Source organism: Carassius gibelio, chromosome A16, assembly GCF_023724105.1.
Source record: "Carassius gibelio isolate Cgi1373 ecotype wild population from Czech Republic chromosome A16, carGib1.2-hapl.c, whole genome shotgun sequence".
In the NCBI taxonomy this organism is placed as follows: Eukaryota; Metazoa; Chordata; class Actinopteri; order Cypriniformes; family Cyprinidae; genus Carassius; species Carassius gibelio.
Genome location: NC_068386.1, coordinates 21,737,548 through 21,757,416, shown reverse-complemented (window position 1 = coordinate 21,757,416; position 19,869 = coordinate 21,737,548).

Below are 19,869 nucleotides of genomic sequence, written 5' to 3'. Positions count from 1 at the left end.
AAGAAGAGCTACTCAGTTGATATACTCAAATATACTCCAGCGGAGATTGCTCTAGGACGCAAGTTGAAAGGACCACTGGAATTATTCCAATATCGTTCACCTGACCCTGACCAGTCTGCATATAAAGCTATTGAACGCCAGCAATCGCTCTTGGAAAGAGTGAAGGAGAATGTCATGAGAGCCCAGAGTAGACAACAGAGATACTACAACCGTAAGAGACAGCAAGAGACCTTCCAAGAAGGGGAACTTTTATGGGTTCGTACTCACCCGTTGTCTCATGCAGGGGATGCCTTTACCGCCAAGTTAGCTCCTAAGTAGCAATGGCCTGCCAAAGTTTTGAAACAGTTGAATAATTTGAGTTGAGATGTCAACTGAACCCAAGCAAGTTGAGACCTACCATGTAGAAAATTTAAAAAGGTTCTACAGCCAGGTCAGGCCTTCTTCTGAAAGGGGGTGTGTGTAACAGATCTAGTAAGCTGTTACTTTACTTTCTTATTCATTTCGAGTGGTAATTTTACTCCCAGTCATAAGGGGGCATTAGGGAGTCATTATCAGTAAAATTTATCTAGATCAGAGAATAAGAGGAGTAGGAAGTTTGAGAAGGGACACTTCAAACAAATTCTTGAACTGCATCGGTATATAAGCAGAGCAAGTTCACAAGATTCTACAGTCTAAAGAAGGGAGAACAGAAGGTAGTATAACAACAAATTATGAAACATCTCGATATAATGATATATAACATTATCATGTCCTTCCTGTTGCTTCATTGGAATGCCAGAAGCTTAATTGCTAATGGACAGGAGTTTAAAAAGTATATCGCAGATATGAATAAATCTGATATCATTTGTATACAATAAACATGGTTTGCAAGTCATTAGATTTTAAGATGAACGGCTATGAGGTAATAAGGAAGGACAGGATTAATGGTAGAGGCAGAGGGTGTGCAACGTTCATAAAAGAAAATGTGATATATAGACAAATAAATAATGAAGGTAATTTAGAGAGTGTATGTATAGAATTAATGGGTACACAGGGGGTAATCAAAGTGTTACATTTCTATAATCCATGTTCAGAATTAACAATAGACATCCTGGAAAATGCCATGGGAGAAAAGGCAAACAAAATGATTATATGTGGTGATTTTAATGCTCACAATTGTATTTGGGGTAGTAAGAGTACAGATAAAAATGGAGAAATAATAGAAGAGTTCATGGAAGATAACTCTTTAGTATGTTAAATAAATGATGGTAATCCAACAAGAATAGATATAGCAAGAGGTGGAATGTCATGTTTGGGTGTCACAATAGTTTCAGCATCATTAGCTGGTAAATGTATGTGGTCAGTATCTAAGGATAATATAGGAAGTGATCATTTTCCAGTGACGTGTATTTCAAAATAAGATTCAACTACAAAAGTGTAATTAGGGTGTAAGATGGATATATAAGAAAGCAGATTGGGGAAAACTTCAAATGTTATGTGAAGAACAATTCAAAAATCTGTCAGTAGAGGGTAGTGTTGATGACCGATATAATGAAGTAGTGAATGGCATTTATTTTGCAGCCTCTCAGTCTATCCCACTATCAAGTGGTATAAGTACAAGAAAGAATGTACCATGGTGGACAGAGGAGTGCTCGGCAGCAATCAGAGAAAGGAATAAAGCATTTCAGTTCTTAAAAAGAACACTCACCCCAGAAGCAGTCATAGATTATCAAAGAAATAGGGCTTATGTTAAAAAGATTATTAAAAGTACTAAAAGGACAGCATGGCAAATTTTTTGTGATACAATAGGTAGGGAAACTGAAATAAATGCAGTCTGGCGTATGATTAAAAAGATTAATGGAATTGACAGTTTTAAGAAAATACCTGTAATGGAGGAAAATGGGAAGGTAGCTATCACAGATAAAGAGAAGGCTATTATGTTGGCCCAAACATTTGCTAAAGCTCATAGCATTGAAAATTTAGATGATACATTTTTAACAAGACGACAACAAATTAAGAATAACTATGGAGATTCTTGCAAGAAAAAGCAAGATTTTAATAATACTTTGGATGATGGGTTTAGTTATTTTGAATTAAAAACAGCAATCACTAACACAAAGAGTACCACACCAGGAAGAGATATGATAAGTTATAGAATCTTAATGAAATTATCACCAAAAGCATTAGAAGCATTATTGGACTTATATAATTATATATGGAATGAGGGTATCCTTCCTAAACAATGGAAAACTGCAATTGTGCTCCCTCTAGCTAAGCCTGGTAAAGATATACAAAATCTAGTAGTTACAGACCTATCGCTCTTACCTCTACACTATGTAAAGTAATGGAAAAAATGATTGTAAGGCGAATGAATTACATTTTGGAGAAAAGGGAATTGTTATCAACATTTCAAAGTGGTTTTAGGAAAAGTAGGTCTACAGCAGATGCTTTAATATTGTTAGAAAATGAAGTTAAAAAAGCTTTTGTAATGAAAGAGTACATGATTGCAGTCTTCTTTGACATAGAAAAGGCTTATGACACTTTGTGGAGGGAAGGTTTGCTAATTAAACAATAAAATTGGAATAGGTGGAAAACCTGAAAATTGAATCAGGTGAAAATTGGGGAAGAACTGTCAGCTCCTTATAACATTCTAAATGGAACTCCACAGGGTAGTGCAATTAGCCCATTATTGTTTAATTTAATGATCAATGATGTTTTTGATAAAGTTAATAAACCAGGAATAGGATTGGCTCTTTATGCAGATGACGGAGCATTATGGAAGAGAGGCCGTAATATTAAAAATGTGGTTAAAGGCATTCAGGAGTCAATTAAAGAAGTAGAAGAATGGTCATTGGATTGGGGTCTAAAGTTTTCAGTCTCAAAAACACAATATATGTTATTCACAAAAAACAAGAGGAATGAACATTTAGAACATTTAGAAGTTGTATGATCAAATATTGGAAAGAGTACCTGTTTTTAAATATCTTGGATTATGGTTTGATGGAAAATTAACATGGAAATGTCATATCAGTAAAATTGAGTCAAAGTGTAAAAAGATCTTAAATTGCATGCGCACGGTTGCTAGTCACAATTGGGGAGCTAGTCGTAGTGCATTGTTGTGCATGTATCAAGCACTGATTCGTTCCTGCTTTTATTATGGATGTATTGTATATGGTTTGGCGTCCAAGTCTTTACTGAAAAAATTAGATATAATTCAATCCAAAGCACTAAGAATATGTTGTGGAGCAGTTAAGACATCCCCTGTAGATGCAATTGGAGTAGAAATGGGAGAGATGCCTCTAGATATTAGAAGAGAAAAACTGCCAATTACATACTGGGTAAATCTTCAGCAATCAGCAAATAATCACCTTACTCGCAAAGTATTGGAGGAGTGCTGGGAATACTCATATGATGGAGGACACAGTTTTGGATGGAAGAGCAGGGCTAAGGAATGTTGCATGGACAATAGGATCTTCTGTCCCAGTATACCACTTACTAATACTCCACCATGGAAAGTCCCTGAACAGCTTGTAGATTTGATTTTACTAGACAAGCCCAAAGAAGAGTACACTGGAAATGAGGTTAATACTTTTTTTAAATAACACATTTTATTCAGTATTACAAATATTTACAGATGGTTCTAAGGAACCTGTCAGTCAAAAGGTTGGAATAGGTTTATATGTTCCACAATTTAAAAAACAGATTAGTTTGAGGTTGACTGATGAGATGTCTGTGTACACTGCAGAGTTAATAATAGGACTACAGTGGGTTGAACAAATCAGACCAAATAAAGTGGTAATATGTTCAGATTCTTCTTCATCTTTAATTAGTATAGTACATGCAAGATCAGACGGAGATGATTTATTAATGGAAGTATATTTATCACTATACAGACTGAAAGAGGCTGGAATAGTGGTGTATTTCTGTTGGGTACCAGCACACATTGGGGTATCTGGTAATGAAGTTGCTGATAAACTAGCAAAAAAAGCACTTGACAAGACGGAGGTGGATGTTAAAGTACCTATGGGGAAAAAGGAGGCAAAATCGATTTTAAATAGAAAGTTAATGAATAAGTGGCATATTAGATGGGACAGTAGTAGCACAGAGAGATGGTGTTATAGTATCACACAGAGAGTAGGGAGGATACATTGTCAGGGAAGAAATAGAAAAGAAGAAGTATTGCTGTCTAGGTTAAGATTGGGACATACAGGGTTAAACTCAACACTGGCAATAATGGGGCTACATGAAAATGGATTATGTGATGTGGATGGTGTATCTGAAAATGTATTTCATGTATTATTTATTTGTAGTATATATAATATTTTCCGAGATGTATTGTTCAGTCATCTGACGAATGGAGAGGATAGAATGAAGAATGAGGATATTTTAGGAAAAGGATTAATGGATAGACAGATGTATAGAGCACTAATTACATTTATATATGATTCAGGTTTGGGATTTAGAATATGATATACTTGAAATGTTGAACCTGCCATGGGTGCTGAGTGTGGACGGAGGAGCTGAACACGCAGCGCCGGATGAAGCTCAATGAAACCTCTATTGCAGGTATGATAAATAATTATGATGTATGTGGGATGATAGAGTAGGGTTCAACCAGGAAACATAGTTAATGGTCCATTTGTGAAAGAAGGAAGAGGAAATAGTTTTAAACTTCAGACTTATCACCCAAGGATAATTTGCCACCCAACACAGTAGGTGGCGATAATGCTCCTTTGGAGTTAATCGCCATTAAACAAGAAGAAGAAGAAGAAGAAGAAGAAGAAGAAGAAGAAGAAGAAGAAGAAGAAGAAGAAGAAGAAGAAGGGACACTTGTGAGCTGGGAGTGTTTGCTCTCCCCATGCTTAACCAAACCCTTATTCAGGAACATTAGTGTTCTACTCAATGTAAGTTACTTTTTGTTTCTTTAGTATTGTCAGAGGTTTTATAGTTGGTAATATACTTTGCTTCCAGAACCTCATGTTGTATTGTTTTTGTTTGTCTAGAGGGTTTTTGTTTCCACTTAATTTTGAGGGCATCTCTACTCAACTGGTCAATGTTTCTAATTTACGATCTGCTTCATCTTTGGACTTTCTTCTAAATTGATCTCTACTCTACTCTGGATTGCTGCTGTGGATTATTTTGGACTTCATCCTTTTAACCTCCTAAACATCTACAATACGGTGATGAACCCAGGACATTTGTGGATGTTCAGACATTGAAAGGTTTTACATCTAGATAGGGACAGACTTGTTACACAATATATGGATTAGACAGGTATGGTATTTGATGTTGTGTGCTCCTTCAAAGAAATATATAATGCTATTCAATGGTGATTGATCCCCCTTCATTTTCTTCATGTGACATTTGTTATGACTGTTAAAGGTGAACCTTTGAAACTGCGCGTGAATCTGCTCGCCCCGGAAGACACGAGAGAACATGCCCAGCTCCAAAAGAATGACACAAGCACGCTCGTCTTGTGAGTCACAAAGAGACCACATGCAAGTATTATTTTCTAGAGAGATTTAAATGCTGCTTAAAGTTATTAGACATCTATTACCTTTTCAAGGTGATCTGATTCCTTGTTGTCTTTCAAAAGGTTACTGTCTGTGATTTTACCATACTAAGCGCTTATTCTGTAATCGTGCCTATTCTCTCACTTTTCTCTCTCATTCTCTCTCGCTTATCCTCTCTCATCTGTATCCGTTATGTTGTGTATTTGTTTTTACTGTTTGTATTGTTATACACATTTTTACTCTGTGTGAATCGTAGTTTGATGTATTATTAGTTCAATTTTAAAATCCTATATATATATATGATTGCTTCTGTCTAAAATGCTCACATCATGAGTCAATGAAATGTTTGATCTTAGCTACAAAGCTCATTTGTTACTTTTCAGTAACCTAAATTTTATAGGGACAGGAAAATAGTTTCATGGCCAGAAACAATGTTTCCTGAAATTATAAGAAGTGATAACTTTATTGAAAGTAGATAAGTTAATCTTACGGCCGTTTGCTGGACAAATCACTGTTTGATTTGCATTAGTTCCCAGAAAAAGATATTACGATAATAGATGTGAAGAATCGAATATTGACATATTAATGAGTAAATTACAGCGCCTTGTAATGAGTTATTGGTATATACAATTGACCTATTTTTCATCTTCAATAATATTTAATGTAACTGTCATATGAGATATATATTAATACTATTCCTGATTAATTATTAAAATTCCCTATATATCATTTGGGTTAATTTTAATGTACTACCCAGTGTGGCTACAAAGGAATTAATAATAGTCAGAAGAGGATCTATGACTTCTGGAAGCACCTCTTTTAGAAGCTTAGATGGTATAGGGTCTAACATACATGCTGTTGATTTAGATGATTGAACAAGTTTATACAATTTTTCCTCTCCTATAGTAGAGAATGAGTGGAACTGTTCCTCAGGGGATCTATAGTGCACTGTCTGATACGATACTGTAGCTGATGGCTGAATAGTTATGATTTATCTCTAGTATCTGTTTTAAAAGTAAAGTAGTTCATAAAGTCATTACTGCTCTGATGTTGGGAAATTTCAACACTTGTTGATGCTTTATTTTTCATTAATTTAGCCACTGAATTGAATAAATACCTGGGGTTATGTTTGTTTTCTTCTAAAAGAGACGTAAAGTAATCCTATCTAGCAGTTTTTAATGCTTTTCTATAGGATAGGTTACTTTCACACCAAGTAATACCAAAAATACCTCTAGTTTTGTTTTCCTCCAGCTGTGCTCCATTTTCCGGGCTGCTCTCTTGTCAGCCTGTTTTCCTTAACCTTCCTTAAGCATAAAGGAGCAACTGTATTTAATATAATAATAATTCATAATAATTCCTTACATTTATATAACGCTTTTTCTAGGAACTCAAATCGCTTAACATTGTCAGGGGGTATCCTCATCCACCACCAGTGTGCAGTATCCTCCTCGATGATACGACGGCAGCCATATTGCGCCAGAATGCCCACCACACACCAGCTTATTGGTGGAGAGGAGACAGAGTGATGAAGCCAATCAGAGGACATGAGGATTGTTATTAGGCCATGATGGTCAGAGGCTAATGGGCGAATTTGGCCAGGATGCCGAGGTCACACCTCTTTCCGAATGACATCCTGGGATTTTTTTTAAATGACCACAGAGAGTCAGTACCTCGGTTTAATGTCTAATCCGAAGGACGGTGCTTGTTGACAGTATAGTGTCCCCATCACTACACTGGGGAGCTAGGACCCACACAGACCACAGGGTGAGCACCCCCTGCGGGCTTCACTTGCACCTTTTCCAGCAGCAACCTAGTTTTCCCAGGAGGTCTCCAATCCAGATACTGTTCAGGCTCAGCCCTGCTTAGTTTCAGTGGGCAACCAGTCTTGGCTGTAGTGTGATATGGCTACCGGAAATGCTAGAAAAGAGAGAGTCCATGGTTTATATTACATCATCAAGTTGTTCTGAGGTTTTGGATATGATAAGGAATTCAGATACATCACATACAATACATGTAACAAGAAGTACAATTTAACAAAAACAAAATGATGATCTCATATCATCACTTGCCTGCATAATTTTCAACACCATCAACATTAATTCCAGTGACAGAATTAAATCTAGAGTATGATTTCGACAATGTAGGTCCTGAGACGTGTTGTCTAACTCCAAAAGAGTTCAGAATGTCTATAAATGCTGATCCCAATGCATCTTTTTCATTATCGACATGGATATTAAAATCACCAACTATTAAAACTTTATCTGCAGCCAGAACTAACTTGGATGTAAAATCAGCAAACTCTTTAATAAAATCTGTATGGTGCCCTGGTGGCCTGTATACAGTAGACAGGACAAACATCACAGGCGATTTATCATTAACATTGGTTTCTCTACATAATGTTATATGAAGCACCATTACTTCAAACGAGTTATACTTGAAGCCTGCACTTTGAGAAATCCTGAGAACACTGTTATAAATCTCCCCTGTTTTACCCACTGTTAGCAACATCTCCCCCTTTACCTTTTGGACATGGCTCATGATTAGTAATGAACAGTAATCTTAGGCGGTAGACTGATTTAAAATAATGTAATCATCAGGTTTTAGCCAGGTTGCTGTCAAACAGAGCACATCTAGATTATGATCTGTGATCATCACTGGTGTCAAAAACATTCACATTCGAGCATCGCGTTAGTTCAGTCAGGCCATGTTAATCCCGCTTGCATCAGCTGACAGTCAGCTGTTCCTGACGTGTACCAATCCAGTCTTGACACCTATCACCTGCGGTCTATTTAAATTCCCATTATTCAGTGTCTCTTCCATCGCATTGCTGCTTGCAATTAACTCCCTCCTCCAACCCCAACTCCACCAACTGAACCCGTAATCCAATCTAACTTGTTTTTTCTTTACAGTGTCTTCATTGGAAGTAGTCTCTATGACATTTTGTTTACAACTCATGTAATTGTGAATTGTAATTATATATGCGTATTATGGTTCTGTTCTGTACCCCAGGGGGGTTTGTCTTGCTGCTCTCCCTGCTCTGTCCAAGCATGGCTGCATGGACAGGCGTGTGGAGTGTTGCCCAGAACATAACCATACCGCCAACACTAACTGTATGCAATTATAATTGTCATAAATATACTTGACAGAAGTGGTCCTGATTGAAATGATGATTAGTTGCCTATTGTAATGGTAACGGTAAGTATTGTAATGGTGAAAAAGTCAAACTTCAGAGGCATGTCATCAATAACCTAAAATGGAATGTAAATGTACATCCAAGGTTAGCTGCAGGAATCTGCGAGGGCATTGGACAAGAAAATCAGTGTACCCAGGGCAGGCTTAGTAACAATTACCCTTGTATGGTTGTCTATATTCAATAAACATTAGTGCTCTCAAAATGAGTGATTAATCCAAGTGATCCTGATACCTTCTTGATTGATACCTTCCTGTATTCACAACATATGTCTGCTATGTCCAGTGTTGTGGGGGTAACGAGTTACAAAGTTGGCATAGCCTACTTATCACAACATTGTCAATCACGTTGTCAATCGCAAATGCTAATTTATTCAAACGTCTCGCTACCGAACCACCTACAGTAGATTAATGTACAGAGGAAGAAGAATTGCAATTGTCTATGAAACCTATGTTATTCTGCGGGCACCAATTAGACATCCAGCCATTGAGTGATGACAATCTGCTATGCATCTCATCACCACGGTAAGCAGGGAGGGGACCAGAGCATATTACAGTGTCTAACATCATGCTTTCAAGTTCACACACCTCTTTAATGTTATTTTTAGTGATCTCTGACTGGAAAAGCCGAACATCATTAGCACCAGCATGAAAAACAATCTTACTGTATTTACGTTTAGCATTGGCCAGCACTTTTAAATCTGCCAAGATGTCAGGGGATCTGGCTCCCGGTAAGCATTTGACTATGGTGGCTGGTGTCTCTATATTCACATTCTGTACGATAGTTTCGCCAATAACTAGAGAAATTTCATCAAGTTTCTCAGTGGGTGCATCACTGAGTGGGGAAAACCTGTTTTATGTGTTGATTGGCACAGAAGAGCAGTGTTTTGACCCGCTACTCTGCCACGTCACTGTCACCCAGTTGCCCTGCTGCTTTTATACTTCTCATCTAACCACAATCAAATTCACTCCATCCCGATGGCGCGATTTATCTGAATAGGTTTTTATGATGACAAGCTGGATTGAAATAGTAGTAATGGACATAATTTTTAAATGTAAGGAGTAGAAAGGACAGATAATTAGAAGTAAAAAGTCAGCTGAAAAATAATTACTCCAGAAAAGTATAGATACCCAAATCTTATACTTAAGTAAGGTAACGAAGTATGAAACCTCTGGTGATCATATTATTTACAAAAAGTGCTTTCGTAGAAAAGGACCTGATATTCAATAAGCCAAGCTTTATCATTTGTTTTTCCGTATTGCATCTGTTTTTTTATTTGTTGAACCTTAATTAAATTGTTACTCATAGATGGATTTGGACATTTTTTGTATTTTCTAGTTCGGGGAACCTCTATAGTGTGATATCTAGATGAAAGATTCTCTATGTGCTGAGAATTAACTGACTTACGTGAGGTGAGTCTGGCAGTGAGGTGGCTTGCAGATGGTCGTTTTAGCCAGTCTGTCTGTTTCCTGACCTGGGCCCCAGTTAGTCAAGTACAAACTTAGACTATGAGCCATATTTCTGGAGAGAAGAGCGGCACCACTGTAGCAACAATCACTTTCTGGGGAATAATTAACTCAAATGAAGTGAATATTCATGAGTCTATGAATATAAAGTGCTTATTGCTTACAAATATTAAATTACCCAAAGAGGGAATATTTAATCATTTAAAGGTAACCTTTACTAGAATTAATTTAAGTTACTCTAGACAATCTGTTCGTCCAGCGAACTGGAAGCTAGACTTCCTTATCAAAATTCAATAAAAATACCCTTCTTACAAACTCCAAGAAATATTAATCTTCTGATCAGGAAAAAACAATATTTTCTGTGTCTGTACTACTAAGATTACTGAAAATTAATTCATATAAAACAAAGCTCGTAGCGTAGATCACACGATTCAGGGACTTCGATCTCAATGAGCAATAAAACAATTCAATTCAAGCAAATTATAGGATTTAATAAAAACAGACTAAAGAGTACATAACTACAATTCACACGGAGTAAATATGAGTATATAGCAAAACGAAAATACAATTTAAACAAGGTAAATGAACAAGAATAATAATGAGATAAATGAGAGATAGAGATAAAGAGAGAGAGAGAGAGAGAGGGAGAGAAAGTGAAAGTGAAAAGCAATCTCAGCGTGGCAATTTCCAACAGTTAACTTTACAAGAGACCCCAAGTCATTGAATGATTTCACAAACATGGAATAGCCTAGACAACCTTAAACAGCAATTTTAGTTGCGATATAAGAAAGTACTTGCTTTGATCTGGCTCTTGTGCGTAGCTGCGCTCAAATTGTCCGGTCTGTGCGGCCTCAGCGTGGTTCTTTCCAGAGCAGATGATACGCGAGCTCGATGGTTAACGCGAAGGTAAACTTTGCCAAAAGATGACTAGACTTAAGTTCGTTTGGCTCGTGAAGGCAATTGAACGAAGTCAAATATCAGCAGACAATAAAGAAAAACTAGAATGAAACGAAAAGTAAAGAAGAATAACGGAGAACTTCTTGAAGTCCGGTTGCAAAGCTGGGAATCCTCTTTTCTCTCTGGCGGAATGCCCAGAATACAGGTTTCCTTGAGCTTTTAAGTAACTCTAGGTTTACACCTATTTTTTTAGTATGAGCCAATGAAGTGTAAACAAACTAAGGCGGGAAAAATCTTCTTTGTTTGCTGATCTCCGCCCACTGGTCTAATTTATGGCGATGTCAAAGTTAAACATTTTTCTTAAGCAAGATCGTTCCTCTGAAACAATGCATCTTTTTGTAATTTGCTATCAAGATTCGTTACAGTCGTGTTTTTACGATTATCCCGACACTAAGAACTAGGCTTTTACCAGTCCCGTATCCAACGATACAGACTTACTATTAACTAAATGCATCTAAAGTTTGCATTAAACACACAGTAACATTCATATATTCCACTATGCCGCATACATACATTTGAGCACAAAAAGGGAGACCTTAAAAACATTTAGAGGTAGTTTTAGTACAAGAAGGTCCGTGGGCCAGCAAAAATGCTTGTGCCTGTTTTTGAGTGTGTGTGCGTCTCATGAATGTGTGCGTCTGTTTCACTGGAATGTGCGATCGAGAAGGGGGGGTGTTTGTCTTCCCTTTTGAAGTTCGATATCGCATCTCTGGATAGTCTCCAAGGTGTTATAACTCTCATCCCCGCCAGGACATTGCCGTCATGGCGGCGCCCAGGGTGGTGAGTTATGTTGTAAGAGGGTTGTAAAACGAAAGTCCTTGTTTTTTCTTTAACTCACGTTCTGGTCTTTGAGTGTAGAATGTGTCAACAGGGTCAGGATTCACTAACATGGAACAGATGGTTGAATACCATCCGCTCATTGGTGTTACATTCCCCCTTTGTAGTCGGATGATGCCCTGTGGTCATTATCGGACAACACCCACCACCATGGTCGGATGGCAGGTGAATCCTGACAGTCGGATAGCAGGTGTTTGTTAGGGCTGAGGACTCAACTCGATGAGGTCCTTATCCGTCTCTGGTGTGGTACCTTCCCTTCGGGGTTTCCATCGGAGACCTCCAATCCTAGTTGTCTTGAGTTTAGCTGCAGAGATTCGCATCTCGTTGAGTTTCCTGTATAGGACTAAGGCCACGCCAAGGGTCAGGGTGTGGCCGACGACCATGGAGATGCACAGTGCTGTGTCAGCTGCAGTCCAGGCTTGGACAACAGGTGAGGTGTTCAGGATGGGCAATCGAGACAAGGCTTGGAGGGCTGCGTCGACGGGAGCAATGTCAATGAGCTGAGGCCCGCCTTTTTCAATCCACAGTTCCAACTCCGGACCTAGGGTGAAGTTGTAGTTCTTGAAGAAGGATGGGATTTCTAGTTCTGATTGGTACTCTTCACTCGGAAGATGGTATAAGGCCAGACCGTCGAGGTGGAGGATGGCCCCTCGTGGGACTTGAATCCACATGCTCTGGTCGAGCAGATTGACACGGGTGGCTGTGTCATGCTGGTCGTAGGTCAGTGTAGCGGTACGTACTGGAGTGTTAACGAGCCATCTATCACCTACAATCTCAGCTTGCGTCTCGGTGACGTGGCGGCGAGGCTGGGCATCGGCAGGGCAACGCGTGTCGCTGATCATGGGTTGCAATCCGCAGATTCCATCAGTATTGTCTCTGAGAAATGGTTTGCTGGGGCAGAGGTAGTGAATGTCTTTAGTTAGGGTGCACATGTGCAGGTTTGGGGCTAAGTACAGCTGGGTGTTGCTGTCATGGTACGCCACCACCTCAGGGGTACGTATCTTGATATGAGTGTTATCCTTCCAGAACCCCACATTAACAATGTCTTTGAGTCTGTAGATTCGGCTTGACTCTATGATGGGTAAGTTCAGGAGGAAACTCATCTCCTTCTGCTCAGGATCCACGTAAAGGGGAATAGCACTACCTAGAGAGTAGGCAAGGTGGATTTGCATAGGATCAGTGGGTGTGGTGATGGCGGAAGCCAGCACATCTTGCACCAAGCTTAGGGGTATCAGGTATGGTGGAATTCTTCCCATGGCTAGACTGTCGATGGAAGAACTCACTTCCCGTAGCATGTCAGTCATTAATGCTGTGACCAGCTGCGTTTGGGCAAAGTCATTCTGGAACACAGTGAACAGCTGTTTCATGGAGTTCATGGTCTGGTTCAAAAGCACGCTGTGGGTGTTGAGAATGACCACCGTTCCTTTCAAAGTCTTTCCAATGGTTTGCAAGGATGCACTCTGTGTAGTGAGTTGCTCTTTTAGCTGTGGAAGTTCAGTCTGAATTTCAGCCACATGCCGTCTCACAGTGGCTATATTTACTGCATTGACACTGGACATACCGATGTTGAACAGAGTTCCAACAGCAGCGGCGGCTCCGAGCAGCGCTCCCAGGAAACGTTTGGGGCGGCGGTTGTGTCCACCTAGTTCCGCCTGGGTAACAGTCATCTTCTCAAGTTGGTTGAGCATGTGCTTGACATCGGCCTCGGCGTGCTGGAGGGAATCCTCTGTCCAACGGGCACCGGCCCAGCTGTACTGGGCTACTGCGCGGGGGTAGTGTGCTCTGTAGACGTTGCGGGGGTCGAGTCGAACGTATACTTTCTGGGTGTACGTCCGACAATTCGTGATCAGGAGTCCCGGTTGCTCTCTCAATACAATGCCCGAGGCAGGACCCGGTGTGATAATGTCTGATGACGGCTGGCCTCTGGTTGACTGGAGGCACAGGATGAGAATCCACAGCAGCATCCTGTTACAGGCCAGAGAGAGAGAGAGAGATGGGGAGGAAAAGGGAAAAGAGAGAGAGGGAACAGGTCAGTGAGGTTTGTCCCGGGTTGGATGGGACAGTCTTTTCGCTTCGATGGCGGCGGTTGGTGTTTAGCTTGCATTGGCCCCTCCCTGTCTTTCTCTGCTAGTGGCCACATGTCTCTTAATCTGGTTACGGTGGACCCATTTGAGAACTGGTTCTCTCGATCCCCGACTTAGCTGGATTTGGTACGCAACTGGGGAGAGTTTGTTCATAATCTCATGAGGTCCCGTCCAGTGTGGCAGGAATTTCTTTGACAGCCGCTGGGGGCCTGTCTGAGTTGGCGGGGTGAAGCGGTAATACAAGACCCTGTCGCCCACATTCAGTTCCTGGTGTGACGCTTTCCGATCATAGTATGCTTTCTGGCCTTCAGCGCTTTTTTGCAGGTGTTGCTGGGCAAAAGCAAACGTTGTTTTCAAGTGTCTATGGAGCTCGTCAAGGTACTGGAATGTGGTGTAAGCAGTGACAAGGTTGGAGTCTCCTGGTTGATACAGCAAGTGTAGTGGCAGGGTCATCTGCCGCCCAGTCATGAGTTCAAAAGGGGACACCCGTGTTGATTCCTGTGGGGTGGCTCTGATGGCCATCAACACAAGGGGTAGTTTCACATCCCAGTCTTTCTGATTAGCAGACACATACTTTTTCAGCATGGCGACCACCGCTCTGTTCGATCTCTCTACCTGGCCGGATGCAATTGGATGGTGGCTGATGTGTAGTTTAGCTTGTACCCCTAGGCATTTCCAGATCTGTTGCATGATCTCGGCCGTGAAGTGGGTACCTCTGTCTGAGTTGACTCTCAGTGGCAATCCGAACCGGGAGAAGATATGGTTCATCAGGAGGTATGCAGTGGTTTGGGCAGTGTCATTAGGTGCTGGCAGACACTCTACCCACTTGGTAAACTGGCACACCACCGTGAGGAAGTACTTGTTGCCTCTTGTTGATCTGGGCAGGGGCCCTACCCAGTCGATTTGGAGGTCTGACCACGGGAACGTGATCCCTCTGCGTTGCAGTGGGGCTCTGTGGTTTGGGTTTGCTGGTGTGAACTGGCAGCACACAAGACATTCTCTGACGTACTCTGCCACATCTTGTTGCATGCCGGGCCAGAATGCCACCTGTCTCAGTGTGTCATACGTGGCTCTGGCACCGTGGTGTCCAGCACATGGTGTGTCGTGGGCGTACATTAGCATTACCCCCTTTTGGCATCGTGGCACCACGAGCCGTGGCGATGTGCTGTCATCAGGTGCAAACCACAGAATGTCGTCTTGTACACGTAGCATGTGTCTGGTGTTATACAGGTGTCGGAGGCACGAGTCATCATTGAGCTCAGCGTCAGTGATAGGGTGGTTGGAGGGGTCAGAGAGGTGGTTAAGAATTGTCTTTATGGCAGTGTCAGAGGCTTGCATATCCGCAATGTCGTTGTTGGAGATCTGCGGAGTTAGCGATAGCGACTGTGAGGCGGGCACTGCCACAGGTGAAGGTCGTTTGCTGCGGGTTAATACTGCAACATCGGGGCTGGGTGTGGGTTCTGGGGGTGACCACACCTCCCCGTGTAGTGCGCCTGTTTTGGCGAGGGCGTCGGTTTTATCATTTAAATCTTTGTCCAGCCCTGGTAGCTTAGAGTGTCCTTTTACCTTCTTCCAGTACACAGTCATATTGTGCATTTCGGTGATGTTATCACATTCTTGGAACAGGTGTTGGTGTTTGACTGGCTTGTTGTTTGCCGTTTTGAAACCATTCTGTTTCCAGCCGGTAAGGTGGCACACAAAACTGAGTCTGGCATAGTTAGAGTCTGTACAGATGAGGATTTCTCTGATGTCATGGGCTGATGCGATCTGCAGAGTTATGAGAATGGCTGCTATTTCTGCATATTGTGATGACTGGGGACCTAACTTGAAGTGTTGTGGGGAACATGGCTGGTCGTTGACCCACAGCACTCCTGCACCTGCCTTGAGGATGCCATCGTGGTTGTAGGAGCATCCATCGACGTAGGCTGTGAGCATGCCCTGACACGCATTCTCTTCAAAGTACCTGTGACAGGTCGGTTGTTGCTGTTGGGGTTCTTGCACGCCCATTTCTTCTGCAGATATGTTATCAGAACAGTTTTGGCATGCGGCCAGTCCATTGCCCAGGGCAGACTTGTGATTCTGTGCATACCGTGCCTCAACATTGCGTCCTTGGAGAGCCATTAACCATGTGGCTATGCGTGAATTGGTGACCACGCCATCTCGGATTCGCTGGCTGTTGAGGAACATTACTGGCTGGTGGCAAGTCTCTATGATAACTTTCTGTGCCCCAATGTAATTGGAGAATCGCTGAATGGCCCATACAGTGCAGAGCAGAGCTTTTTCACAGTCTGAGAACTTACACTCTGGTGGAAGCAGTGTCTTGCTGGCATAGGCAACTACTTTCTTGTCTTGATCATGCCGTTGGTACAGGCCAGCACTGAGACATTGGTTGGAGAACCCAGCTTCCAGGTAGAATTCCTTTTGTGGATCGGGGTAAGCAAGACACGGAGCTGTGCATAAATGTCTTTTTAGTTCTTTCATGGCGTGTTCTTGAGCCTCTGACCAGACGAAAGGGCAGTCCTTTTTTAGCAGAGCTGTCAGAGGTCTGGCAATGTCCGAGTAGTTTTCGATGAACTGTCGAGAGTAATTGCATACCCCTAGAAAACTCCGCAGCTCAGAGACGTGGGTGGGAGGCTTGATGTTCTGAATGGCATGAATGCGGTTTGACTGAGGTTCAATGCCTTGGGATCCGATGAGCAGGCCCACGTAGTTAACCTTAGTTCGGCACCACTGTCCTTTGTGGAGGGCGATCTTGGCTCCGGCGGTGGATAGTTGGTTCAAAACATAGTCTATTTCTTTCAGGTGGTCGGCCACCGTTGTGCTCTTCATGAGAACATCGTCTACATAGATCAGGTTGCCTCTCATTCTAGCGTCTGGGCAGGCTTTGTTCAGAAAGATGTTGAATTCAGCTGGTGAGTTGGCGTAGCCGAACGGACACCTGTTGAAGGTGAACTGTCTGTTGCCAAATGTGAATGCCAACTTGTGTTGGTCTTCCGGGTGCACCGGAATGGTCCAGAATCCAGAGGCCACATCAAGTGTAGAGAAGATTGTGGCTCCTCTGATTCGGGGTAGTTCTTGTTCTAGCTGGGTCATGGGCCATCGTGACAGCGGCACCTGTTGATTCAGTTTCCTGTAGTCAATGGTGGGTCGCCATTTGCCGTTAGGTTTGAGGACGGGCCAGATGGGGGCTGAGTAGGTGCTGTTGCATGGACGGATGACCCCCTTTTCAAGCATAGATTCGATGATCTCCTGCACTGGTTCGTGTGAGGCGATGGGAATCTTGTACTGTCTGACAAAAGTGGGAGGAGCATCAGGGTGCGTAGGAATGCGCACCGTGTGGAGGTTGGTGAGACCACAGTCTAGAGAGTCTTTGGCAAAGGATTCTTTGAACTTATACAGAACTTGTCTGAGTCCTTGACGATCTGTATCGCTTTGAAGTGCATTAGCGTCTTGTAGAATTTGCTGCACTTGAGATTCAAAACCTGGGTAAGGCTCCTCCATCGGTGTGTCATCAGTCGGGTTGGCATTGAGAAGTGTAGTAGGTTCATGAGCCTCACCGACGTTCTTGTGGGAGACTGTGTATATTGTGAGGTGTTCATCCTCGGTCAGCTCCGTTCTGCACACTTGGTCTTTAGGCACCGACATAACAGATGTGATGGCAATGAGTTTGAAGGGTGCAGTGAACAATGTACTGTCTGTACTCCCTTCGGGTATCAGTGCGGGTGGAATGGGACCAATGACAGGTAGTACAAGTTCAAAATCATGAAAGTCATGGCTTACTAGCCATCCCAGCCGGTAGGCCTTGGGAATGTTGATGTTAGTTGCCGTGCAGTTGTTGAACAGGATGTAGACTACACGAGATGACACTTCAGTGAGGGGTGTGGCTTCCAGTGTGAGTCCGAGTTCCACACATTCAGGTGAGGGTTGGAAGAAACCCAGCGTGTGGTTTAAGGTTTGACCCCATCGCATGTTGAGCCGAATAGCGACCCCTTTGGTGTAAGCTGGTACCACCGTTTCCTGTTCGTTGACTAAAGTGCAGACTTCTGGGATGGTCTGCCCTGATATGAGGTTGTCATGGTTGATGGAAACGTGTGGCTGCAAAGTCAATGGGGCCCATACAACTTCATTAAAAGTGTCCACATGAGCCTTGAGGCGAATCAAGAGGTCTGCTCCAATGTAAACATCGTGTGGCAGGTCCGGAAGGACCAGGAAATAATGAGTCAGGCACCGATAATTCCATTTCACATGCAAAGCGCAGATTCCTCTAGCAGAAACCATTGAGGATGGGTGTGAGTTCAAAGGGAAACGAGTGCGCTTGCTGGCATAAGGGAGGTCAGGTGTCTTCTCAGTGATTGCATTGTACAGTGACAGACTAATGGCTGAGTTGTCTGCCCATATGGCCAGAATACTGTCCGTTGTTGTTATATCATGCAGCTGCAGTTCGGTTTTGACCTTGGGGCAGTAGGTATCAGAGTATTTAGTGGCCTTGAAGGTACAGAGGATCGAACTTGAGCCTTGGTTTGTTGTTGAGGCTGGATACCTATGGCTGGCTGCTGGGGTTCCCGTGACCTCTGTGACCCGACAGTCTGGCTCTGTGGGAATTCTCGTGACCTCTGTGACCTGACCGTCTGGCACCGTGGGAATTCTCGTGACCTCTGTGACCTGACCGTCTGGCACCGGCGACCTGTGTGGTTGGAGGGGAAGAGGTTCTCGCACTTGAGCCCAGACTTTCAGCTGTTTGAAATCTAGTAAAGGCTCAAAGCGATCAAGCAGGTCTTTCCCGATGAGAAATGAATAATTGTTCATTGGTGAGACATAAATAGGATGTACTAGGCTCATAGGTCCGATCGTCAGGTGGATGGGAGCTACATTTCTGAGCTGGATGTCATTTTGGCTGTATGACTGCACATTCAGCTTGCAAGTGTGAAAATTTAGAGTTCGATTCTGTCTCTGAGCTTCAAATTTGAGCTTATCAAATAGTTGAGCCGAAATCAACGTGAGGTCTGACCCTGTGTCCACAAGGGCTTCGAGTCTCATTTCCTTTTCTAAAGTGATGGTTAGGTAGAGTTTCCGAGCCACTCCCTTCTCGATCAGGTTCCCCAGGAGTTTTGGTGTTGGGGCTTGTGTGTTGATCGATAAGCAGTTAGGGTATGTTTTGTGTGTTTCGTTGTGGGTACAGATAACCAAAACAGCACTTTCTGGCACCTCAGTGTGTGGGATGATGCTTTCTTGGTCAGGAGGTGCAGACGTCAGCTGGACTGAGTGGGTGTTGCTATTGTTTGATGAGGCAACAGCTAGTTCAATAGTTCGTGGTTGACAAACAGTGTTCTGTGTGCTTGGTTCAGTTGTGGAGACGTTGGGAGTGGTGCTGGTTTTAGGCATAAGGTGTAGTCATGCGGTGTCTGGTTTATCCTTCTTGTCCTCCTTGTGAGGTTTCTGTTGAAGGAACTCTCTCAGTATTCTCAGAAGTTCTGCAGCTTCGGATGTGGCTGCACTTTCCTGTTTAGATGTGGACTCAGCCTTGGGTTTCCAAGTATCACGTCGAGAGTGTTCCCCCTCCCGCCTCCCTGGGCTTGGTGTTCTGGAGGCTGGAGGTTGGCTAGTTCTGGGTCGCCGGCCGGCTTCCCAGGTGGCCCCCCCCTTTTGGTTATGGGAGGGGCGAGGCCGGTCCCAGGATATTCCAGAGCGGTCGTTCTGGTGCTTCGGACGGGCACCACCACCGCGACCGCGCTGCCCTCTGCTGGCTTGGAACGGTCTTGACTCTCGGTTGATGGGTGTATAACTGGGGTGCTGTTGGGCGCCCTCTAGGGTCAACTCTGAATGGGACTCAGAGACAGAGCAAA